The 26,891-nt window shown below is 35.5% G+C and overlaps 1 long non-coding RNA gene and 5 other non-coding genes across 6 annotated transcripts in view; all 6 read left to right on the top strand.

Moving 5' to 3' along the window:
- Positions 1–20,503, top strand: part of LOC149134863 (uncharacterized) — a 62,281-nt gene extending 41,778 nt beyond the window's left edge. Inside the window, exons 2-3 of the long non-coding RNA XR_016242708.1 lie at positions 17,376–17,430; positions 20,232–20,503. This is a non-coding gene — a long non-coding RNA (uncharacterized LOC149134863). The remainder of the gene's footprint in view (positions 1–17,375; positions 17,431–20,231) is intronic.
- Trnae-cuc (transfer RNA glutamic acid (anticodon CUC)) lies at positions 19,721–19,792 on the top strand. Its single transcript has one exon. It is a non-coding gene; the product is annotated as a tRNA-Glu (tRNA).
- A 1,867-nt stretch (positions 20,504–22,370) lies between the features above and the next one.
- Positions 22,371–22,442, top strand: Trnae-cuc (transfer RNA glutamic acid (anticodon CUC)). The gene has a single exon. It is a non-coding gene; the product is annotated as a tRNA-Glu (tRNA).
- A 1,991-nt stretch (positions 22,443–24,433) lies between these two features.
- Trnae-cuc (transfer RNA glutamic acid (anticodon CUC)) lies at positions 24,434–24,505 on the top strand. Its single transcript has one exon. It is a non-coding gene; the product is annotated as a tRNA-Glu (tRNA).
- Positions 24,506–24,989: 484 nt separating this feature from the next.
- Positions 24,990–25,061, top strand: Trnae-cuc (transfer RNA glutamic acid (anticodon CUC)). Its single transcript has one exon. It is a non-coding gene; the product is annotated as a tRNA-Glu (tRNA).
- A 1,454-nt stretch (positions 25,062–26,515) lies between these two features.
- On the top strand, positions 26,516–26,587 carry Trnae-cuc (transfer RNA glutamic acid (anticodon CUC)). Its single transcript has one exon. It is a non-coding gene; the product is annotated as a tRNA-Glu (tRNA).
- The last annotated feature ends 304 nt before the right edge of the window (positions 26,588–26,891 follow it).

Raw genomic sequence — 26,891 nt, 5'->3', positions numbered from 1 at the left:
GCTTGGTTTGCAATGTTTGCAATCGTGTATGCTTGTCAAGAGCAGGGCTCATTAGCCATCAACGGAGCGCACAATGTTCTTAAAGGTCAGCAATGGTCTTCCTCGGACACCAGTGGACGGCCATCATCATGTATGTGTGTGTGTATATATCTATATATATATATATATATATATATATATATATATATATATATATATATATATATATATATATATATATATATATATATATATATATGTGTGTGTGTGTGTGTGTGTGTGTGTGTGTGTGTGTGTGTGTGTGTGTATGTGTTTTTATGTTCAGTTATAATAGAAACAATTTTAAATTAATCTTATGGGTTACTCTAGACTTTCGTACAATACAAATTTAATATTCTTACGCAAGACTGTTGTTGAGAGTGACTTCGAAGTTTCGGCCAGCTACGCCATTCAGTTTACCTTCTTCAAATTAATACAACCTCCATTATAGATTGTCGTTTTCTTTGTACCACGTCCACATGAAGTTGTTTATTGGGCATAACAAAACGAAACACTGTTAAGGAATAACCATTTTAGCTCAATGTAAGTTTTCCTATATGCGTTCAGTTTGAAATTGCGAATTTCGCTTTGAAGTTACAGGTATTTACTTTGATATCATTGTATTACAAACACGAGGAGTTCAATACAGAGGATTAAGGGGACAATATAATACATACAGCCATAAATATTTAAATATCTCGAGCTAAAAGTTGCTTGTTCTTTAGTTTCAAAATATTGCGCTCGCGTAGAATCTATTTCACAAAATGAGGCCGTGTATTGATATATTTTATGCCGTTCTTTCGCTTTTAAGAGAAATAAAATTTCGCATGTATTTATACTTTTATGCACGTATATAAAATAAAAGTAAGGTATTTTGAATAGAAAAAAAATCGAAGGCTGCCCGATGTTTCAACTCGGAATTTACCAGTTATAATTTATAGCAGTTACGTGATTCGAGATCCACTTCAAAAAAATGATTTCACCTTCTGACAAAAGTTTATGAATTTCTATGACGTCAACAATATGTGCGTGTGTGTGTGTGTGTGTGTGTGTGTGTGTGGTATTAACATAACAGTGTGTTTGTGTGTGTGAAAGGTTATGTAAAGTCTTGTTTTGCTTACTGTTTATACATAGCACTCTCTGCATTGAATCTGTCATTTAAGTTTCATATTCTTTCTCATCAATCTTCACGAAAAATGATTTCAATTGTTAGTGAAACCAATTCTACACAGACCAGAAATGTTATAGGAGACTATTGTTGGGCCATAGAATTGGGTGAAATTACAGTCATTCTAAACAGAGGACAAGTTCCACCGGTCTGCGAGAATAAAAAGATTTATTTGGCCTCTGATCCAGCTGATGTTGGGTTATTGTTCCAAACAGGTTATTGAACAATGTCAAAGCAATATGAAGAAATAACTCATTTCTTGAAAGAGAAGAAAAGAAAAAGAAAAGGAAAGAATTGTCAAAAGAAATAATCAAAAAATCTAATGAGATAGCACATTTTTATAACCACCTTCAGAGTGAATCATCGATCTATCGTCATCACCACTGTCAACATCACCACCTCCACCATCATCATCATCATCATCGTCGTCATCATCATCATCATCATCATTATCATCAGCATCGTCATCATTATCATCAGGGAATTCATATGAAGTTTAAGTGTTCGGGTTCTTAACCAAGGAGCGAATACATTTTACTTTATCGGAAAAATATGACGGGCGTAGTAGCGTTAGTAAGAAGCTTGCTTCTCAACAATGCGATCTTGGGTTCAGTCCCACTGCGTGACACCTTGGGCAAGTGTCTTTTTATAAAACCATAGGCCGACCAAAGCCTTTGTGAGTAGATTTGGCAGACAGAGACTGAAAGCTTGTCATGTGTGTGTGTGCGTGTGTGTGTGTGTGTGTGTGAGTGAGTGAGTGTGTGTGTGAAGGTGTATGAGTGTGAGGGAGACAGAGAGGGGGAGATAGATAGATAGATAGATAGATAGATATATAGATAGATAGATAGATAGATAGATAGATAGATAGATATTAGTATAACAGCAACACCAACAACAATAGCGGCAAAAGCAGCAGCTGAGGTTACTGTAATTCCTCGCCGTATCGCGGATCACCTATCGCGGTTTATTATTTAAGCTTACGTCGATTCCTCCGAGGTGTTGTTTTTGTATTTATAATAAAATAAACACATACAAGTTATAGAAATTATTTTTTTTTTAAATATACAGTACAATACTGTTTCTACTTCGCGGATTTTCCCCCAATCGCGGTGGGGGGAGGGGGGTTGGAACCTAACACCCGCGATAGTCAAGAGATTACTGCATACGAATAACGGCGATGGCTATATTGAATACTGTCATTAACACTGAAAGATGATGATGATGATGATGATGATGATGATGATGATGATGGGGAGGCGGAGGAGGAGGAGGAGGAGGAGGAGGAGGATGGGGGTGCTGGTGCTGGTGACGATAGTTGTGAAGATGATGGTCGTGTTGGTCGTACCTTATTATAATAATGGTCAGATGACAGGAGTTGCAATTAATGATCAAGGTAGATAGTAAGGGTGTAGCCGACGACGGGGATGATTCTTGGTGGGGACTGTTGTGGGGTGAGGATTATTGATGTTAATGTTGATGATGATGGTGTTGGTGTTGGTGTTGGTGATGGTGTTGGTGATGGTTCTAGTGCTACTGCTGCTTACCGCTCAGTGACACATGGTAGTAAGTATTGTGGACTAATTGTGGGTGACAAGGCCGCATATAACAAATATAAAACACGTTTGACCGGTTTGCATTTGAAAGGGCGGGGACTTCCCTCAATGACGGTCATATTGAACTCCTTAAAGTAAAATTTAAAGAAAAGTAAAAAGAAACAAAATTATGTTTTGATTGGATTCGGATTCCCCAATGTTCAACTGTTAATATTTTCTATTTCCTTAAGGTGGCGAGCTGGCAGAATCGTTGGCTCACCAAGCAAACAGCTTAGCAGTATTTCGTCCGTCTTTACGTTCAGAGTCGAAATGCCGCCAGTGTCGACTTTACTCTTCATCCCTTTCAGAATCGATAAAATATGTACCAGTTGAGCACTGGGGTCGATGTAATCGTCTAGTCCGCCCCACTAAATTTCTGGCTTTCAGCCAAAATCTTAAATCAATATCTTCTATTTCTTTAGAGTGGCCAGCGAAATTTTTTTTTCCCACGAGAGTGCCGGACCCCAGGTATGAACTCATTTGCATACAGCCAACCAGAGCTCAACTATCAAACTAATTTATGAGCGCATAAGGTCACTTGGGTAAAGAATGACCATGCTTCTTTTCTCCTTTAATAATGCTTGTTGTTCTTGTTCTTGTTTCAACCATGGCTGCCTCTGAGTGGTTATTTGTGTTGTTGTTTACTTTCTAAAACAGTAAGGGGAGAGGGTTGCATTCACATCACCCTCCCACATTTTTCCCATCAACATCTTTACCATATGGGGCCCTAACAAAATCCGATAATAAGTATAGATATATATCTATCTAATTATTTGTCTCCTAAAATCAGGCATAACTTGGCGATCGGTCGACTTCTTCGTCTTGAGTTTACCTGGTAGAGTGTGTTTTTAACTTGATAACAAGGTCAAGGTGAGCTCTGATTGGCTGTACGCAAATGAGTTCATTGCTGGAGTCCGGAACTCGTGTGGGGAAAAATTTCGTGGGCGGCCAGCTGTCAGAATCGTTGGCACACCGGTCAAAATGCTTAGCGGCATTTCTTCTGATCTTACGTTCAGAGTTCAAATGCCGCCGGAATTCAGTTAACTTTTCATTCCTTTCAGAGTCGATAAAATAAGTATCATTTGAGCACTAGGGTCGATGTAATTGATCTCCCTCCTCTCCCGAAATTACTGACTTTGTGTCAAAATCAGTAACCAACATCTATTTTCAGGCTTGTTACAGTTCATTTAATGTCTACTGACTTCTTGATACGAGTGGGTGATGAAAAGTTCCTGACTTTGAGTAAAAGAAAATACAGGAGAATCAGTTAATTACGATTTCATTCAACATAGGCCCCTCTCTGATTCATACACTCATTGCAGCGGTGCTTCAGTATTTTTCTAAATCCTGTAAAAAAGCATTAAAGGTTTGGCCACCAACGAGGCCTTTCGCGACACCCTTAAAATCAGGAACATCTCGGCACCACCTTGTATATTCTGATGTCTCAGATTTGCCAGATGCCGTGATACTCTGATTTTAACACATGCATGTCCACACACACGTGCACACACACATACACACGTATATAGTTGCACGCATGGCTGTGTGGTAAGAGGCTTACTTCCTAACTACATAGTTTGGAGTTCATTCCCACTGCGTGGCACCTTGAGCAAGTGTTTAATACTATAACTCCTGGCCCATCCATGGCTTGTGAGGGAATGTGTTAGACAGAAACAGTGTACAAGCCTGTCGTCTGTGTGTGCGTGTTTGTCATCTGCACCGCATGTCAACCGGTATTGGTTTGCTTACATCCTCATAGCACAGCAGTTCGGTAAGAGAGAACGCTTGAATAAGTACCAGATTTTTAAAAAAAAGTACTGAGGTCGATTTGCTCGACTGAACATTTCAAGGCAGTACCCCAGCATGGCCACAGTCTAATGACTGAAATAAATAACATACAAGGTACTCAACAGTGCAGGCAAGGTATTAGTAAATAAGGCCTACCGTGAAAATTTATTAAGAACATTCAAAACAGCTTCGTATTTGATCCTCTACGAAGGTTGTCTTCGAATGAACACTGCTTCAGTGTAACATCTCGGATATAATCAGACCCCGTTGGTACTCATTCCCATTTTTTTTTTTTTTTTTTAATTTTTTTTTCAAGTAACGTAACTTGAGAATTATGAATGGAAAGAGCTTTATATTACTCGGAAAGTATATGAAACGAGGATTAACTGAAAGTCTGAAAACAATCGTGTACGTTCAGAAAAAAAAAAAAACTAATGAAAAAGTGCATTAGTCAAGCAAAGAGTTAACCCCAGGACCAAACCTGATTGGGCAAACTTACAATGAAAGGAATTTCCGCTGTGACCATCCCATCAATTAAGACTACATTGTCTCATGTATTCATGTATTCGTCTTATCTGTTAATACCAAATGTGATCGAACGAACACGTAGAGGCTCTGAAGTTGTCATACTTGATGGTCTAAAGTCCAATGGAGAAAGAGAGTACCACACCACCGCAACCATCCATCCATCTATCCTTTTTAAGTCAAGTTTTGTTTTTGGTCCATTCAAGTAGTGAGTTCTTGTTGAGTGAGTTGTATCCAGATATGGGTGGCTTATCTGGTATTCCTTGAAGAAATCTGTTCAGACTCTGTTTAAAGGTGATGAGATCCTTTTCCTCTTTGATCCATTTGGGGACAATATTAAACAGGGCAGGGCCTGTTAAGGAAAAGAAATTATGTCGCAGTGTACCTATATGTTGTGATCCTGAATTGGACAGGGGACGTATGACCCGTGGTCCCAGCCTTGGATGAACCTTGAAACTAATGATCAGGTCGTTTGGGCAATGCTGGCGGTATATCCTCCAAAACGTACAAATGATGTACCCCTCGCGGCGGCGCTGGAGGGAGTAGAGTTTCAAGGCTTTGAGGCGATCCCGATAATCGGCATCAGTCATGCCTTCAATTCGTTTAGTGAGTGCCCTCTGGGGTGATTCAATCCTCGAGATGTTTTGTTTTGTATGGGAAGACCACAAGGGGCTGCAGTATTCGAGGTATGGCCGTACAAAGGAGGAGAAAAGTGGAATGATGACACCTTGTTCTCTGGACCGGAAGGTTCTTAAGATCCACGAGCTCAACCTACGAGCTATATCGACCTTATTGTTGATGTGGGCACTCCAACTGAGATTGTTATCAACAATTACACCCAATTATCTGATATTATTAGACGCTGTGGGCGGTTCGCCTGAAGGAAGAGAGTATGCCTGTTTTAGTATAGACTTTCTTCCAAAATGCATCAGCTCAAATTTTTCCTCGTTCAGTTGCATTTTGTTTTTGTCTGCCCATTGACTCACAACCATATATATATATATATATATATATATATATATATATATATATATATATATATATATACAACGTGTTCCTTTCAGTTTTCGTCTACAAAATACACTCGCAAGATTTTGGTCGCCCCCAGGCAATAGTAGAAGACACTTGCCTAAGTTGAGACGCCGTGGGGCTGAAACCCGATTTATTTGGTTGGGGAGCAAGCTTCTTTATTTCATCAAATTAGCCATAAAGGCTTTACATAGATAGAAGCAAATGTGGGCTGGACAACAACACAAATAAAATGAATGATGAGTAAAATAATGATCTTGATGAGGGAAGCAGACGACGCCCGCCGATCGATGCTTCCCGAAAGCGTTTTACCACACAGCCTTGCCTTCACCTATATATATATATATATATATATATATATATATATATATATATATATATATATATATATATATATATATATATATATATATATATATATGCACATATACAACGACCTTCTTTCAGTTTCTGTCTACCAAATCCAAACACAAGGTTTACTTGGACCAAGGCTATAAAAGACTCTTGTTCAAGATGCCATGCAGAGGGACTGAACCAGAAACAATGTAGCTGGAAGCAAAATTCTTACCACAGAGACACTCCTCCAGAAGATGACAAGTCCACTAGCTATTGCAGTGGTGGTGACGGTGGTTTTGGTATGTGTCTATTTACTTATACGGCAGTAGGTTATCTGCTCTACCCGCTTAGAGTACTGTTGGATAGGGAACTCGGTATGTGAGTGAACATGGGTGGGTGGATGGACTTAAAGTTTAAACAGGTTAGAGAGCAAACATGTGCATATAACAATAGAGCATTGAATATTCTATGCCACGCTTGTGATATATATATATATATATATATATATATATATATATATATATATATATATATAGAGAGAGAGAGAGAGAGAGAGAGAGAGAGAGAGAGACATACATACATACATACATACATACATACATACATACATACATACATACATACATACATATATTGAGAATATTCATTTAAATCTACCAATATACCTACAGCGGTAATGAGAAAAATATTCTACGAGAAATTCCATTGGTTAAGCAATCTGATAATGGGCGTGTCACGTGAGTGATTGAGGTCAACTCGGTACAATCGATAGAATAATGTTGAGTCAATATAAAATGAGAGGCGAATTATGACAAGAAAAACAAACTGTAAATAAGATTTCTACACAAATGGGTGTGCGCGCGAGTGTGTGCGTGTGCGTGCGTGCGTGTGTGTGTGTGTGTGTGCGTGTGTGTGTGTGTGTATGTGTATTTGTGTAAAACAAGGTTTAAGGAGTATATAAATATACAGCTTTGTAGGTGTTAAAAATACAAATTGCAACGTAAAGAAATGCGTAGGTTTCACAGATATCTATACATACATACATACATATATACATACTTTTTATATATCTTGACAATCACACATACAAAATTACATATGTTTTGTGGTATTCTTTTATTCGTTTCAGACAGTGTATTACGGCCATGCTGGGACAACACTACGATGGAATAAATAAGAAACTTAAAATAAGTACTAGCGTTGATCCAATGGAACCATAGTAACATATTTGACTCTGGTACTTACTCATTCTATCCTTCTCATTTTTGCCGAGTCGCTATGTAAAGTAGATGTAAACAAACCGTTACCGCTTGTCCAATGGTAAGACCATATATGCAAGCATAAGCATATACATACTCACGCACTTATACAATACACACACATACACACACAGCTACGTACATACACACACATACAAACATATATACGCACATACATACATACATACATACATAAATATATATATATATACATATATATATATATGAAAATAATAATATTATTAGGGACAAAATCCAAAATTACAGGTAAAAGACTCAATTAAAATCAATTTATAAAAAATTAAAATTAAATTGAGCCTTATAGATAAAGTATATATAAAATATATATAGTTTTAGGGAAAATAACCAATTTTCAAGAACTCATCGATGAAAATCCACTATCACATATAGGAAAATTAATAATTAAAAGCACAATAAATAAGTATAATATAAAGTAAAGTAAATATCATAAGATAAATATAAAAAGATTACACGTGTTTCATAACCAATTTTCAAATAGAAAAGAAATTTAAATCGATTAAAATCAATTAAAATCAATTGAAATTATCGAAAATAAGTTCTATTCAAAAATATAGCTACTCGTCAGATCTTAAGTAGAACAATAATTAGATATATATCTCAACCAACAATAAGTACCAAATGAATTAATATGAAATACTTATTATATAAAGATAGAAAAATTATTAAAAAAATATCATAATATCAAAATAATAACCATTCAATAATCTTCCCTTCATCCATAATAATAACATGTATATTATATATAAAAAAAACATCTTACCTAACTTATCATTGTTTTAAATTATCATTGTTTTAAATACAAGTTGAACGAAGTTTAAGTTTAAAATAATAATGAAGATAAAATTAGTACATATTTAACCGGTGTAATAGTTAAAGCTATACTATTTAAAGCTAAAGACGTTTATTAAATTATGATTAAAGATCAATTGAATAATAGAAAAATACAAGATTATTTATTTCTACAAACGTAATAATAAAAATTATGAATGAAAAAATTATGAATGGAAAAAATTATGAATGAAAAAATTAGGAAAGAAAAAATTATTAAGAATAAAAGGTTAAACTTTATATATATATACAAAGTTTTGATTTTAAAAAAACTTTAACGATATTATAAACTATAAAGATTAATAATTAATCAAATAATATTAATCAAAAATAATCGAAAATATATCAACACTATTCCAATCGAAGTTCTAATATTATGTTGAAATGAAACTATAACTTCTAAATAATATAGTGTTAAATAAGTTATCTATTAAAATAATCTATAAAGAACCAAATGAATAGTATAAAAACAAGAATACATATTATTTTCAAATAGTAGAAAATCTTTAGCAAAGTGAAAACAGTACTTATCCAAATTTTTCCGTAATTCAAACTGAAAAACTAAGACGTTATCTAATAGCTATAGCGTTTTAAGCAAGAGTTCGCGCAAAAATACTACGTTAAAAAAGAACGTTCTTTTTTAACGTAGTATTTTCGCGCGAACTCTTGCTTAAAACGCTATAGCTATTAGATAACGTCTTAGTTTTTCAGTTTGAATTACGGAAAAATTTGGATAAGTACTGTTTTCACTTTGCTAAAGATTTTCTACTATTTGAAAATAATATGTATTCTTGTTTTTATACTATTCATTTGGTTCTTTATAGATTATTTTAATAGATAACTTATTTAACGCTATATTATTTAGAAGTTATAGTTTCATTTCAACATAATATTAGAACTTCGATTGGAATAGTGTTGATATATTTTCGATTATTTTTGATTAATATTATTTGATTAATTATTAATCTTTATAGTTTATAATATCGTTAAAGTTTTTTTTAAATCAAAACTTTGTATATATATATATAAAGTTTAACCTTTTATTCTTAATAATTTTTTCTTTCCTAATTTTTTCATTCATAATTTTTTCCATTCATAATTTTTTCATTCATAATTTTTATTATTACGTTTGTAGAAATAAATAATCTTGTATTTTTCTATTATTCAATTGATCTTTAATCATAATTTAATAAACGTCTTTAGCTTTAAATAGTATAGCTTTAACTATTACACCGGTTAAATATGTACTAATTTTATCTTCATTATTATTTTAAACTTAAACTTCGTTCAACTTGTATTTAAAACAATGATAATTTAAAACAATGATAAGTTAGGTAAGATGTTTTTTTTATATATAATATACATGTTATTATTATGGATGAAGGGAAGATTATTGAATGGTTATTATTTTGATATTATGATATTTTAAAAATAATTTTTCTATCTTTATATAATAAGTATTTCATATTAATTCATTTGGTACTTATTGTTGGTTGAGATATATATCTAATTATTGTTCTACTTAAGATCTGACGAGTAGCTATATTTTTGAATAGAACTTATTTTCGATAATTTCAATTGATTTTAATTGATTTTAATCGATTTAAATTTCTTTTCTATTTGAAAATTGGTTATGAAACACGTGTAATCTTTTTATATTTATCTTATGATATTTACTTTACTTTATATTATACTTATTTATTGTGCTTTTAATTATTAATTTTCCTATATGTGATAGTGGATTTTCATCGATGAGTTCTTGAAAATTGGTTATTTTCCCTAAAACTATATATATATATATATATGTATATATATATATATATATATATATATATATATATATATATATATATATATATATATATATATATATATATATATATATATATATATATATATATATATATATATATATATATATATATATATATATATATATATATATATATATATATATATATACATATAAAACAAATAATAAATGAGTATATGCATATATACGTACAGGTATGCGCATACCTACGTAGACAAAAGAATAATAATAACCAGAGTACAGAAAACACACAGGCCACATAGAGAACATTTTCCTTCTCCAGCTACCTCCATTCTAACACAGGCGTTTCGAAGAGTATATCATTCGCCATGATAGATCGCTAGCCACTACACATTCTATATTTTCTCTCTTTGTTTCTTTCTGTGTTCCTTTCTGTGGAAGAGCGTAGGCTCGAAACGTTAAAGATTTTCTCACTTCCCGAACGTTATACTAATACATCTGTTTGTTTTCCACACCACTTGTCTTCGTCTTTTGTTTCTTCTTATTTTTGGGAATTCTCCCTACATATATGTATACATATATATATATATATATATATATATATATATATATATATATATATATATATATATATATATATATATATATATATATATATACGATAGGACGGGGTTCTATGCATTCTCTGTTTACCAAATTCATTCACTGAGATTGAACACGAAATTACGTAGTTACGAATTGAACTTCTTAACTACACTCCTATACCTACGATATGTGTATAAAAACACATGAACTATTTATTCGTCACTCTCTCTTTACCTATCTACTTATCTATCTGTCTATATATGGTTTTGCGTATGTGTCAGCGAATATGTGTATAAGCACGTATTCATATATATGAACATATACATATACATACATATACATGCATATATGTGTACATGTGTAAGTATATATTATATATATATATATATATATATATATATATATATATATATATATATATATATATATATATATATATATATATATATATATGTATGTATGTATGCATCTATCTATCTATCTATTTGCATATATGTGTGTGTGTGTGTGTGTGTATCTATCTATCTATCTGTTCGCATACATATACACATGTATGAATGTATGTATAATATATGATTTATTTATCCACTACTTCATGTCAGACATGACTAAAGGTGTTAAAACAGCCAAGAGCAACGTTTTTTCTTCTTCTTTTTTTTTACTCGAAATAAACATGCTTTCACACGCATACAAATATACATACATACATTCATAATACATAATACACACTTACATATATACATACATATGTGTATGTATATACATATATACATACATACATACATATATATATATATATATATATATATATATATATATATATATATATATATATATATATATATATATATATATGTATGTATGTATGTATGTATGTATGTATGTATATGTATGCATGTTTGTATGTATGTATATAATTCAACGAGACTGACATTTTATACGGCTGTACACGTAGAAAATGGCTATGACGTTTAATGTCTTTGTGTTCTGCACGATGACAAAATACGGCTTTGGTCGCATATAATACACGAACACAAACAAAGAATAATCTCAACAGGGTAAAAATCAGGATTCCGACAAAACTGGTGATAGTCTACATCAGCAACTATTAGACTATAAGAGAGTTCAATAAGTACAATAATTGTACTAGGAAGTAGGGAAAATTTATCATTTCTGGCTTTTGTTTTTGTCTAAGAGTGAAGAAAAGAGAGAAAGAGAGAGACAGAGAGACGCAGTGAGGCAGACAGACAGAGACACACATACATCCAGACAGACGGAAGCTAAATAATCCTTCCTCTATATTCTCTACTCTCAGACGAAGTGCAAAAACCGAGAAACGGCAATTGATCTTGAATAACTATTCCACGAATTTTCTGCTAATTAGAATTGCTGAATCGGTTCAAAATTTGGAAATATATTACGTGTAACAACCACCTTTTCTTGACCATGATTAGTCAAGCGAATAAGGAAGTCAGTAGGTAGTTTCTCCTTATCACAAAGATACACATACATATTTTTAAATCTATTTCACAAGCGGGGAGTCGAACTCCATGCAACCGCCATGGAAGTAAGAAATTCTAGTCGCTAGGAAATATAATAGGGATTCCCTAATACGAGACAAACCAGGTGCCTATCGTATGTCGGATGACAACAGCACCGATTACGCTAAAGAGATTATGAATGATAATAAGAAATTCTACGGAGAGCTGGGCAGTAGACGGTCTTCAGAGAAAAATCTTACTACACCTCATGCAAATGTTTCGATCCTTGACTTCTTACATTCAAAGGGGCCTAACCGCACCCACGTCATGACTCTTGGATGCCTCTCAGTTGCCACATTCTGTGTTATTCTCTGCTTTGCAACCCACTTGGATGGCTAAGATGACCCAGGGTTTTGGGCGTTGTAATCAGTTCAGTCCAAGACTCCATATGATTGATTGTAAGGTGAATAATGTCTTATGAAATTTACTTCTATTCCTCCTTGACCTGATCCAGTTGGAGCTCTTTTCACTGCTTTGGTCATTACCTTAAGAGCTCTGATTGACTGTTGTAATAAGTGTGTGTGAATCTGAGAGGGGAATATGTTCAATAAAATCATAATTAACTGATCCTCCTGTATTTTCTTTTACACAAAGCCAGGAATTTTTCAGTACTCCCTCGTATATATATTCTTTTACTTCTTTCAGTAATTTCGACTGTAGCCATGTAAGAAACTAAAGGAGGAAAATTCACACACATCACATAGTTTTAATATATCTTGTATTGTGCTTGTCGACCGGTTTCGCTTTTGCTAATCATGACATTAGAATTTATTTAAATACGTATTTTCTTAAGAAAAAATTTAGTGTCCATGTTGTGTGTGGATTTTATATATGAACGATTCAACAAGTAGAAATATCTAAGGGGAGGTAATTGGTTATCGTTATTATTGTGGACAGGGGAGATAATTGCTCATCTTTCGGAGGGGGAATATATATATATATGTGTGTGTGTGTGTGTGTGTGTGTGTGTGTGTGTGTGTGTACACAAAAATTCAAAGATTAGAGTAGTAGGGAGAAATATGTACAGTGATGGGTATGTAATCGCATAAGCTAAACCGGTTGACAAACACAATAAAGATATATTAAAAATTATATTAAAACTATGTAAAGTGTTTGCATTTTCCTTCTTTAATTTCTCATATATATTACAACTCACCACGTGGAGATAATCGAAATTCCTCCCTTTCTGTTACTATATATATATATATATATTATATATATATATATATATATATATATATATATATATATATATATATATATATACACACAAAATATTCTATAATTATATACATAATTATAATCAGGATCAGCTAATTGCTTCGCCACGTACCGAATTAGAAATAGACGCTAATGTCTTTTCAACTAACATAAATATCTCCGAGACAGTAACACACATTTTTTATGTAAGCAAAAAGGAAAAATGATGAATACACACGACTTCGATTAACCACAGACGCGTTTCGAAATTAAAGTAAATCATATTTACCTATTTTCTCCTCAGTGTGGTACATCATCGCATAACTGATATTCAACCTACATAAAAATGTGTGTTACTGTCTCGGAGATATTTATGGTAGTTGAAAAGACATTAGCGTCTATTTCTAATTTGTTACGTGGCGAAGCAATTACCTGACCCCTGATTATAATTATGCATATAATTATAGAATATTTTGTATAATTCATCTAAAAAGGTTATTTTAACGTACTGACTATTTGGTAATATTATTAATTAATTTTACCCTTTATTATATGTATATATTCATTTCAGTAATTTCGACTGTGGCCATCCTGGAGCACCATCTTGTAGAGAGAGATTATATATACACTATGGGCTTCCAAACACACTTTCCGTCGGCCAAATTAACTCACAAATAGCATTTGTCAGCGCGTAGTGGAACTGAAACCGAAACTACATGGTTGCGAAGCAAACTTCTTAACCACGCAGCCATACTTGCATTTTACAATAAACTTGGTAAAAACTAATATTAACCAAATATTAATATATAAACTGAATAAAAAGGTTTTCCAAACGATGAATACAAAAGTTCGGATCCCACTGTGTCCAAACCACCAGACAACTTGAGATATCTGACAAGAAATTGAGAAAACCTCGCATCATACACGAAACTGATTGTGATATAATTATCTTATTGTGAAGTTGTGGCTAATATATTGAGTTTATATCCTGAAATTGCCACTGCATTTTATTTTGTTATCGTTGTTATTTCTGCAACTAACTATCCTTACTACTACTACTACTACTACTACTACTACTACTACTACTACTACTACTACTACTACTACTACCACTACTACTACTATTACTACTACTACGATGACGACAACAACGTCGATGACGACGATGATGACATACATGTGTGTATGTATATATATATATATATATACGTGTGTGTGGGTATATATATATATATATATATATATATATATATATATGCATATATATCTGTGTACACACACATATATATACATATATATGGATATATACATATACATGTGTGTGTGTGTAAATATACAGATACGACAGGCTTTCACACAGTTTCCGTCTACCAAATTCACTTAAAAGGGCATTGCTCGACTTGGGGGCTACAGTGGAAGACACGTACCCAAGGTGACACGCATTGGGATTGACCTGAAACTACGTGGTTGCAAAGCAAGTCTCTTAACAACACAGCCATGCGTGTGCCAATGCATCTACCAAAAGCAAAAAGAAAAGAAAAGAAAAGAGAAAGACAAAATCAGTGTCCGAGAAAGAACTTGTGATGATGTGCATCGGCAAACGTTATAGAGTTTGTTTCATAAGTTTGGATAAGTTATTCCTATGCCGTAGGGGAAAAGAGGAATCTAATGTTTCGAGCTGGCCTTTGACTTGAGATACAACACTAATTTTCAAATGAAAAAATATTTTCAAAAATAATAAATATGGAATAAGTATTTTTTTTTTGTCAGTAACATAGGGTCAACCGCGAAAGGTCAAAGTCCTCTTTCCTCACGGCAGGCGAATTCATTCAACGCATTGGTTGAAAAGTTTAACTATTTCTCTCTCTCTCTCTCTCTCTCTCTCTCTCTCTCTCTCTCTCTCTCTCTCTCTCTCTCTCTCTCAATCTATCTATCTATCTATCTATCTCTCGCACACACACACACACACATATATACATCAGTTAATGAGTGACAAAAGAACGGGTGTTACGCAATCATCTTTATTTGTTTACTGCTGTTTCTGCTACAGGAACCAGCGTACAGAGCTGAGTGGTTGTGCCACATCTTACAGCTTCCTCGGAACCATAACAGTATATATATATATATATATATATATATATATATATATATATATATATATATATATATATATATATGTATGTATGTATGTATGTATATATGTATGTATGTATATAACAAAGTAAGCACATAAATGCGAAACAAGTTGGAAAAAATAGTACTCGAATACCAGAGGTAGAGTAATATGCTTTAACAGAAAGGAATAACAGGAAATAAACAGAGAGAGAATGAAAAAGACGTGTAGAGTTCAGTGGTCCAGCGTGGCGAATGATTGGGAAAAAATGAGGTTGAATGAAAGGGAGATAATAAAAGTGCTAGTGGTCCCACAAGGCGAGCTGGCAGAAACGTTAGCACGCCGGTCGAAATGCTTAGCGGTACTTCGTCTGCCGCTACGTTCTGAGTTCAAATTCCGCCGATGTTGACTTTGCCTTTCATCCTTTCGGGGTCGATTAAATAAGTACCAGTTATGCACTCAGGTCGACATAATCGACTTAATCCGTTCGCCTGTCCTTGTTTGTCCCCTCTGTGTGTAGCCCCTTGTGGGGAGTAAAGAAATAAGAAATGTTATCACGTCGGGTGAAATGCTTAGCGGTGTTTCGTCTGCCGCTACGTTCTGAGTTCAAATTCCGCCAAGATCGACTTTGCCTTTCATCCTTTCGGGGTCGATAAATTAAGTACCAGTTGCGTACAGGGGTCGATCTAATCGATTGCCCCGCCTCTCCAAAAATTTCGGGCCTTGTGCATAGAGTAGAAATGAATATGTAGTAACTGTAACATCTAATCATATTCAAAACTTCTGAATTGACTTTGTATGTAGAACAAGGCATATCTTGTTCTATCATCGTTTCTTTATCCTTTTCAACAGATAATCATATTCAAAAAGTTTCTTGTTTTATTCCCAGAAAGATTAAGCAGGATATATTATTTCAACCTCAACTATTCCAAGCACACACCTTGCATTATTATATATTTAAGTGTACTATGTAAAAGTACTTAACATCGACACCTTTTTATTTGGTCAACACAGTTAGGTTCGGCAAGTTATTTTATTTTATTTTACCTTATATTTTTTTTCTTTTCGTCAAACTGAGCAAATAATAGTTTAAAGAACTAACGAGGGCGTCTCTACGCGGAAATTGCGGCTAAATCTCACCCAAATAATTCGTTGCGGTCTTACATACCAGATATATTGAATAATGTAATTCGGGGTGTATTGTTTGAATGAAAGTTAGGGTAGTCACGATCGAACTGTCTGAAATCCGGAATCTGTGGACGTTGGTAATTTATGAGTAACCTCGTTAGAGTTCATTAAAGAGAACCTTAACTCCATTATTGCAAAGCTCTTTCATTCTTTACATCATTTACATTTGACGGATATTTGTCCTCATTTTGTTTGTTGTTAACACAACGTTTCGGCTGATAGACCCCACCCCCTCCAGCCTTCATTAGGTGTCTTGGGGAAATTTCGAACCCAGGTTCTCATTCTTAAGATATTTTTCGATGTTATTATTATTATTATTATTATTATTATTATCATTATTATTATTATTATTATTATTATTATTATTATTATTTATTGCCTTTGCACAGGTTCTAACGCTGGAGATGTCCTACGGTGTCAGCTATTCACTACCAGTGAACTAAGGTAACACCTCTTATTTTTCGCGCACCTTCCCGAATATTCGAGCGGTTCCAAGCAGTGCTCCACCCTTATTGCAGCCCCTATTTGTTCCATGTACTTCTCGAGATTTTTGCTCACTGTTCCCAGGGCTCCGACAGTTATTGGTACTACTGCTACCTTTTTCATCGACCACACTGCTTAACTTCCCAAGCTAACCTGTCGTATCTATCGACTTTTCTTTCTTCCTTATCGCATACCTTGCTGTCAGCTGGGCATACTATATCTATGATCCAGCATAGTTTGTTTTCTTTCTCAATTAAGATTATATCCGGCTTCCTATTCTCAATCTCATGGTCGCACTGAATCATAAAATCCCATAGGATCTTTGAATTTCTATTTTTGACAATGCCTTCAGGTTTGTGGTGGTACCAATTTTTTGCTCTGTCAAGTCAATACTTGTTGCAAAGTGGCCAATGGACAAGCCTGGCTATATTGTCGTGACGTCTCTTATATTCCTTCTGGGCTAGTGGTGTACATTGGCTGGTAATATGCCATACGGTTTCACCGTTTTGTCCACAGATTCTGCATATCACTTTCTGATATGTTGTCTATTCTGTATTTTATATAGTTTGTTCTTCGTGCTTGCTCTTCAGCAGCACAGATTAGAGCCTCCGTTTCCGGTTTTAAATTAATTCTAGTCATCCAACAGCCATCTTTTTTCTCTGTCTGTCTTATCTTCAGCATCCCTATAAAATTGACCATGCATTCTTTTCTTTACCCACCTATTTTCAGTTTCATTCGTTTTCAATTTCTTGTACAGTGCTTTATCTTTGCAATCTTTCATCCTACACAAGCCTGACCTTCTTACGGAATCTTGGGGCTAGTAGCCTGCGCTCTTAACCACTACGCCATATGCCCGTTTTCATCGTTCTCAACACATTCAAAGAGAGCTTGTGCGTCTGAAACCGGAGTGTCTTTTTGGTCAGCTGAAATCAGTTTTGACACACACTTGGCAGACACGCGTCTCATAACCAAATCTTCAGTGATTATGGACTGAACTGAACCGTAACTAATCTACGCATCCTCTGATAGCTCACGAATGGTAATTCGACAATTTCCCTCACAGCTGCACGCACATCTGCAATGTTTTTCTCAGTTCTACTGGTTGCGGGTCTCCCAGAACGTTCGTCAAGATAGACGTTTTTTCAGTAATCTTGGAAACGTGTGCAGCTCATGCACTCCTTCCCATACACTTTCTGCTACTTTGCGAAGGCCTCTGAACAGGTATTGCCATAACAACTTTCTCTCTCATGATCAGTTCGACGATCGCACGCTAGACATCTTTCCAAGCACTGCTGTAAACAGCGGAATTAAGCTAGCACTTAAAAACTTAGTGCACATGCAGAGTAGAGTTCAAGGTCAATCTTTGCCAAGCGGCTTTACTCTACGCGCTTTAGCTTCCTTATTATGGCAACAGTCCGGATACTTATTGATCAGACTTAGTATATGTTTGTATAAATGTGCGTCTGCATGTCTGTGTGTCTTTGTATGTGTTTGTTTCCATCCACCGCGTGACAACCGGTGTTGGTTTGTTTACGTTCTCATAATTTAAGGGTTCGGCAAAAGAGACGATAGAATAAATACCAAGCTTTAGAAAATAAGTATTGGAGTCGACATATTTCGACCGAACCTTTCAAGGTGGTGTCTCAGCATGGCTGCAGTCCAATGACTGCGACAAGTAAGTGACAAAAGATAAAATCCCTTATTTAGGATGGTAACGTGTGATTTGAGGAAGATTTAGTTGCTATTTCTAGCAGATTGAGTGACCACATAGATGCTCCGTCGACGGCTCAATGTAATTAGGCAGCTGCTACTGCTCTTGTTGTATAGTAATAGTTTTAGTAGTAGCATCAAGAGGAATCAGTGCAACTGCACTGAGAAGTAATGTTATAGGGCAGGGCCCTTCATCAGAGAATCAGAAGATGAGAAGATATAAGTGGATAGTAAGGGAGTGAGTAAGCGTACAAGTGAGAGGAGAAACAAGAAAGCATTTAAGTACATAGCGAAAACATGAGGAGACTTACAAACAGCTTATATATAGGGAGAGAGGAACAGACGAAGAGACTGTGATAAGGTATAAGAAGGTAGCGAGTGGATGAGGAGTAGGGTAAGCAATGTAAATGGAGGAGTGGGAGACAATATTTGATTATGAACGGTTCGTTGGTATATCAGCACTGAAACATGACTCAAAGTTTGTAATAGTGTCAGGTGCAATGTCTTTAAATAAGGCTGTATTGTCGTACGTGCTCAGTTGTCCCAAGTGGTCTAGTGGTTAGGATTCCGCGCTCTCACCGCGGCGGCCGGGGTTCGATTCCCCGCTTGGGAAAGCATAACTTTTTTTACTTCTATATTTTTTTGATTTTAACTTTCAATTTGCAAACACGACATACTTAGACTGAGATATATTGAAAGTTTTATTTTAATTGATATTAGTAAATACTGTATAGGCAGTTCTCTTTTTTTATTATTTGAGACGATCAGGGCTCGCAAAAATACTTTTGGCATGTATCCTCTGCCATAACATTAGATCAACCAAAACTTTGCGAGTAAAAGTAGCGAGATGAAAACTACGTTGAAGCCTGCTAGAAGGACACAACGCTCTGCCTGGTTTAGGAATCGAATACGCCAAAAGTTAGCATGAGAGTATCTCTCGTGGCATCTACCGCAGTATAGTTTGGTCTAGCAGAGCATGCACGTTAACCTCTCAGTATTAATACTAACTCTGATGTTAATATACTATTCTATTTTTTTTTTACTTGTTTCAGTCATTCGACTGTGGCCATGATGGAGCACCACGTTTAATCGAACAAATCATTCGACTGTGGCCATGATGGAGCACCACGTTTAATCGAACCGCAGTACAGTTTGTTCTAGCTAGGATTTATTCTACCTAGGACTCATTCTACCGGTCTTTTGTGTCGAACCGCTGAGTGACGGGGACGTAAAAACACCAACATCGGTTGTCAAGCGAAAGTGGATTGACAAACACACACACAAATAACAAATATATATACACACACACATATATATATATGTGTATATATATATATATATATATATATATATATATATATATATATATATATATATATATATATATATATATACGACGGGCTTCTTTCAGTTTCCGTCTACCAAATCCACTCACAAGGCTTTGGTCGGTCCGATGCTATAGCAGAAGACACTTTCCAAAGGTGCCACGAAGTGCGACTGAACCGGAAACCATGTGGTTGGGAAGCAAGCTTCTTACCACATAGCCACTATATTTATCTTAACACTTATCTTATTTCTTTACTGCCCACAAAGGGTTAAACATAGAAGGGACAAACAAGGACAGACAAAGGAGTTAAGTCGATTACATCGACCACAGTGCGTAACTTGTACTTAATTTATCGACCCCGAAATGATGAAAGGCAAAGTCGACCTCGGCAGAATTTCAACTCAGAACGTAACGGTAGACGAAATACCGCTAAGAATTTCGCCCAGCGTGCTAACGTTTCTGCCAGCTCGCCACCTTACAGAACCTAGGTTTCCCAAGCGGTCACCCATCTAAGTACTCATCAGGCTCGACGTTGTTTAACTTCGGTGATCGGATGAGATATGGCCGTAAGCCATATCACTCATCTTCTAACCAAGAAACGTTGCCATCCCGAAACTGTTGCATATGAAGCCATTCTGACCAAATAAACTTATGTGTCAAACTATTCAAACTTCTGTTCAGTCATTTGCTGAGTTTGTCTGCTCACCTTTTTTCGTCTTATCGTCACAGTTTCTATCATCTGGAAGTAAAGATCCAACTAACATCCAAAACTTTGATCGGACCTTCAATTCAGTGCAAGTATCTTTAGTACTATTAATTTGCTACTACAACTACAACTATTACTACTATCACCACCACCACCATTACTACTACTACTACTACAAATAAAAATAATAATAGTGATCTCAAATTTTGGCACAAGGCCAGCAATTTCAGCGAGGGGTAAGTCGATTGCATAGACTCCAGTACACAACTGGCACTTATTTTATCGACCTCAAAAAGATGAAAGGCAAAGTCGACCTCGGCGGAATTTGAACTCAGAACCTGAAGACAGACGAATTGATGCTAAGCATTCTGTCCGGCATGCTAATGATTCTGCCAACTCGTCGCCCTGATAAATTTTTCTGCTGCAGACATAGGGCCTGAAACTTTGGAGGAGAGTTGTTTGTCCCCTATATATTTAACCCCTATTGGGCAATAAAGAAATAAAAAACGTTAGCCCACAGGGCGAAATGCTTAGCAGTATTTCGTCTGTCTTTATGTTCTGAGTTCAAATTCCGCTGAAGTCGACTTTGTCTTTCATCCACTCGGGGTCGATAAATTAAGTGCCAGTTATGCACTAGTGTCGATGTAATCGACTTAATCCCTTTGTCTGTCCTTGTTTGTCCCCTCTATGTTTAGCACCTTGTGGGTCACAAAGAAATAAGAAACGTTAACATGCTGGGCAAAATGCTTAGTGGTATTTCGTTTGTCTTTATGTTCTGAGTTCAAATTCCGCCGAGGTCGACTTTCATCCTTTCGGAGTCGATAAATTAAGTTCCAATTGTGTACTAGGGTCGATCTAATCGACTTGCCCCCTCCCCAAAAATTTCGGGCCTTGTGGCTAGAGTAGAAAAGTAGTAAGTGCAGCAGCAGTAGTAGCAACAGCAACACCACCACCACAACTAGTATCAGCAACAGTAGTAGTAGTAGTAGTAGTAGTAGTAGTAGTAGTAGTAGTAGTAGTAGTAGTAGTAGTAGTAGTAGTAGTAGTAGCTGAGTCATCTACCTCAATATATTTTAATATATTCTAATATATACTACCAACATAAATCAGAGTTACAATTTTTGTTATCAGCCGTATTTCAGACTGCATAGTCACGCTTCCCAAGTAGTCTAGTGGTTAGGATTGCGCGCTCTCACCGCGGCGGCCGGGGTTCGATTCCCCGCTTGAGAAACTCTTTTTTTTTTATTTTTTTTAGTTTTTGTATTTCTAAAGACAATATATTTGAAAGTATTGAAAATGTTAGCTTAATTCTGTAAAGACATACCTGTTTTATTCGAGCCGATCAGAGCAACCCGCAGTACATTTGGCAAGTATCTGCTGCCATATATTATCTTCAACCAAAACTTTGTGAGTAAAATTAGGGAGGCGAAAACTATGTCGAATCCAGTTAGAAAGGCTGTTCTTGGAAATATGTTTTAATACGTCGAATGATTTAACATCAAATCTGACCACCTATGATCTTTTTAGCAGAGTCCACCTCCTTGCAAGCTTTCGGGTCAAAATCTCCCTTTTGAGGTTAATATCTTCCCTAACTCAGCAGTAACTCAATCATCAATGTCAGTATAAAACTTCATATACTCTAAAGTATACTACGACGGTGAATCAATGTTACAGTTATTGTTGTCTATCGTGTTTCTGTAGCTTCACGTCGGCCTCCCAAGTGGTCTAGTGGTTAGGATTCCGCGTCTCACCGCGGCGGCCGGGGTTCGATTCCCCGCTTGGGAAAACATAACTTTTTTTTCTTCTATATTTTTTTGATTTTAACTTTGAATTTGCGAACACAACATACTTAGACTGGGATATATTGAAAGTTTTAGTTTAATATTGAAAGATATTAGTTTAATACTGTATAGGCAGTTCGGATCTTTTTTAAAACGGAGGCCACATTTTTCATTAACGAAACACTTTGAAACTTGGAACACTGGTAGAATGTGTCATATAAAACATCTTTTTCTCTTAGTCTTCTTAAAAAAAAAGGAAATCCATAAGTTATTCCATGTTAAAGTTGTCGTATTTCTGTAATTTCAACCAATCACTGACGTCCATTCAGCCGATATACATTAAGTGCCGACTACATAAACAAACGATTCTGAAACAATTAACCCTAACCCTAACCCTAACCCTAGCCCTAAACCTAACCCTAACCCTAACCCTACGGTTAGGGTTATGGTTAGGGTTAAAGCAAATTTAAAATGAAAAAAGCAAATAAAACGAAGGTATGGAGATTAAATACGCTTTACATCGCTTAATCATCCAAAGGAGTAAATGTAAACAACTGAATACTTGTCAGTGATTGGTTGAAATGATCGAAATAAGACAATTTTTTACATGAAATAAATTCGAATACAAAAATATTTTTCTGTTCTATAACACAAAATAGATAAGTATACGAAGTTTGAATGTCTTTCGGTACCAAAAACACTACGTAAAACATTAATGAAAAATGTGGCCCCCGTTTTAAAAAAGATCCGAGTTGTTTGTCCCCTCTATATTTAACCCCTATTGGGCAATAAAGAAATAAAAAACGTTAGCCCGCCGGGCGAAATGCTTAGCAGTATTTCGTCTGTCTTTATGTTCTGAGTTCAAATTCCGCTGAAGTCGACTTTGTCTTTCATCCACTCGGGGTCGATAAATTAAGTGCCAGTTATGCACTGGTGACGATGTAATCGACTTAATCCCTTTGTCTGTCCTTGTTTGTCCCCTCTATGTTTAGCACCTTGTGGGTCACAAAGAAATAAGAAACGTTAACATGCTGGGCACAATGCTTAGTGGTATTTCGTTTGTCTTTATGTTCTGAGTTCAAATTCCGCCGAGGTCGACTTTCATCCTTTCGGAGTCGATAAATTAAGCTCCAATTGTGTACTGGGGTCGATCTAATCGACTGGCCCGCTCCCCAAAAATTTCGGGCCTTGTGGCTAGAGTAGAAAAGTAGTAAGTGCAGCAGCAGTAGTAGCAACAGCAACACCACCACCACAACTAGTATCAGCAACAGTAGTAGTAGTAGTAGTAGTAGTAGTAGTAGTAGTAGTAGTAGTAGTAGTAGTATTAATAGCTGAGTCATCTACCTCAATATATTTTAATATATTCTAATATATACTACCAACATAAATCAGAGTTACAATTTTTGTTATCAGCCGTATTTCAGACTATATAGCCACGCTTCCCAAGTAGTCTAGTGGTTAGGATTCCGCGCTCTCACCGCGGCGGCCGGGGTTCGATTCCCAGCTTGGGAAACTCTTGTATTTTTATTTTTTTTAGTTTTTGTATTTCTAAAGACAACCTATTTGAAAGTATTGAAAATGTTAGCTTAATTCTGTAAAGACATACCTGTTTTATTCGAGCCGATCAGAGCAACCCGCAGTACATTTGGCAAGTATCTGCTGCCATATATTATCTTCAACCAAAACTTTGTGAGTAAAATTAGGGAGGCGAAAACTATGTCGAATCCAGTTAGAAAGGCTGTTCTTGGAAATATGTTTTAATACGTCGAATGATTTAACATCAAATCTGACCACCTATGATCTTTTTAGCAGAGTCCACCTCTTTGCAAGCTTTCGGGTCAAAATCTCCCTTTTGAGGTTAATATCTTCCCTAACTCAGCAGTAACTCAATCATCAATGTCAGTATAAAACTTCATATACTCTAAAGTATACTACGACGGTGAATCAATGTTACAGTTATTGTTGACTATCGTGTTTCTGTAGCTTCACGTCGGCCTCCCAAGTGGTCTAGTGGTTAGGATTCCGCGCTCTCACCGCGGCGGCCGGGGTTCGATTCCCCGCTTGGGAAAACATAACTTTTTTTTCTTCTATATTTTTTTGATTTTAACTTTGAATTTGCGAACACAACATACTTAGACTGGGATATATTGAAAGTTTTAGTTTAATATTGAAAGATATTAGTTTAATACTGTATAGGCAGTTCGGATCTTTTTTAAAACGGAGGCCACATTTTTCATTAACGAAACACTTTGAAACTTGGAACACTGGTAGAATGTGTCATATAAAACATCTTTTTCTCTTAGTCTTCTTAAAAAAAAAGGAAATCCATAAGTTATTCCATGTTAAAGTTGTCGTATTTCTGTAATTTCAACCAATCACTGACGTCCATTCAGCCGATATACATTAAGTGCCGACTACATAAACAAACGATTCTGAAACAATTAACCTTAACCCTAACCCTAACCCTAGCCCTAAACCTAACCCTAACCCTAACCCTACGGTTAGGGTTAGGGTTAGGGTTAAAGCAAATTTAAAATGAAAAAAGCAAATAAAACGAAGGTATGGAGATTAAATACGCTTTACATCGCTTAATCATCCAAAGGAGTAAATGTAAACAACTGAATACTTGTCAGTGATTGGTTGAAATGATCGAAATAAGACAATTTTTTACATGAAATAAATTCGAATACAAAAATATTTTTCTGTTCTATAACACAAAATAGATAAGTATACGAAGTTTGAATGTCTTTCGGTACCAAAAACACTACGTAAAACATTAATGAAAAATGTGGCCCCCGTTTTAAAAAAGATCCGAGTTGTTTGTCCCCTCTATATTTAACCCCTATTGGGCAATAAAGAAATAAAAAACGTTAGCCCGCCGGGCGAAATGCTTAGCAGTATTTCGTCTGTCTTTATGTTCTGAGTTCAAATTCCGCTGAAGTCGACTTTGTCTTTCATCCACTCGGGGTCGATAAATTAAGTGCCAGTTATGCACTGGTGACGATGTAATCGACTTAATCCCTTTGTCTGTCCTTGTTTGTCCCCTCTATGTTTAGCACCTTGTGGGTAACAAAGAAATAAGAAACGTTAACATGCTGGGCACAATGCTTAGTGGTATTTCGTTTGTCTTTATGTTCTGAGTTCAAATTCCGCCGAGGTCGACTTTCATCCTTTCGGAGTCGATAAATTAAGCTCCAATTGTGTACTGGGGTCGATCTAATCGACTGGCCCGCTCCCCAAAAATTTCGGGCCTTGTGGCTAGAGTAGAAAAGTAGTAAGTGCAGCAGCAGTAGTAGCAACAGCAACACCACCACCACAACTAGTATCAGCAACAGTAGTAGTAGTAGTAGTAGTAGTAGTAGTAGTAGTAGTAGTAGTAGTAGTAGTAGTAGTAGTAGTAGTAGTACTAGTAGCTGAGTCATCTACCTCAATATATTTTAATATATTCTAATATATACTACCAACATAAATCAGAGTTACAATTTTTGTTATCAGCCGTATTTCAGACTATATAGCCACGCTTCCCAAGTAGTCTAGTGGTTAGGATTCCGCGCTCTCACCGCGGCGGCCGGGGTTCGATTCCCCGCTTGGGAAACTCATGTATTATTATTTTTTTTAGTTTTTGTATTTCTAAAGACAACATATTTGAAAGTATTGAAAATGTTAGCTTAATTCTGTAAAGACATACCTGTTTTATTCGAGCCGATCAGAGCAACCCGCAGTACATTTGGCAAGTATCTGCTGCCATATATTATCTTCAACCAAAACTTTGTGAGTAAAATTAGGGAGGCGAAAACTATGTCGAATCCAGTCAGAAAGGCTGTTCTTGGAAATATGTTTTAATACGTCGAATGATTTAACATCAAATCTGACCACCTATGATATTTTTAGCAGAGTC

Source organism: Octopus bimaculoides, chromosome 7 (genome assembly GCF_046866305.1).
Source record: "Octopus bimaculoides isolate indiv1 chromosome 7, ASM4686630v1, whole genome shotgun sequence".
NCBI classification, from domain to species: domain Eukaryota; kingdom Metazoa; phylum Mollusca; class Cephalopoda; order Octopoda; family Octopodidae; genus Octopus; species Octopus bimaculoides.
Note: the sequence above shows the minus strand (reverse complement) of the source record. Positions and strands in the feature narration are given on the sequence as shown.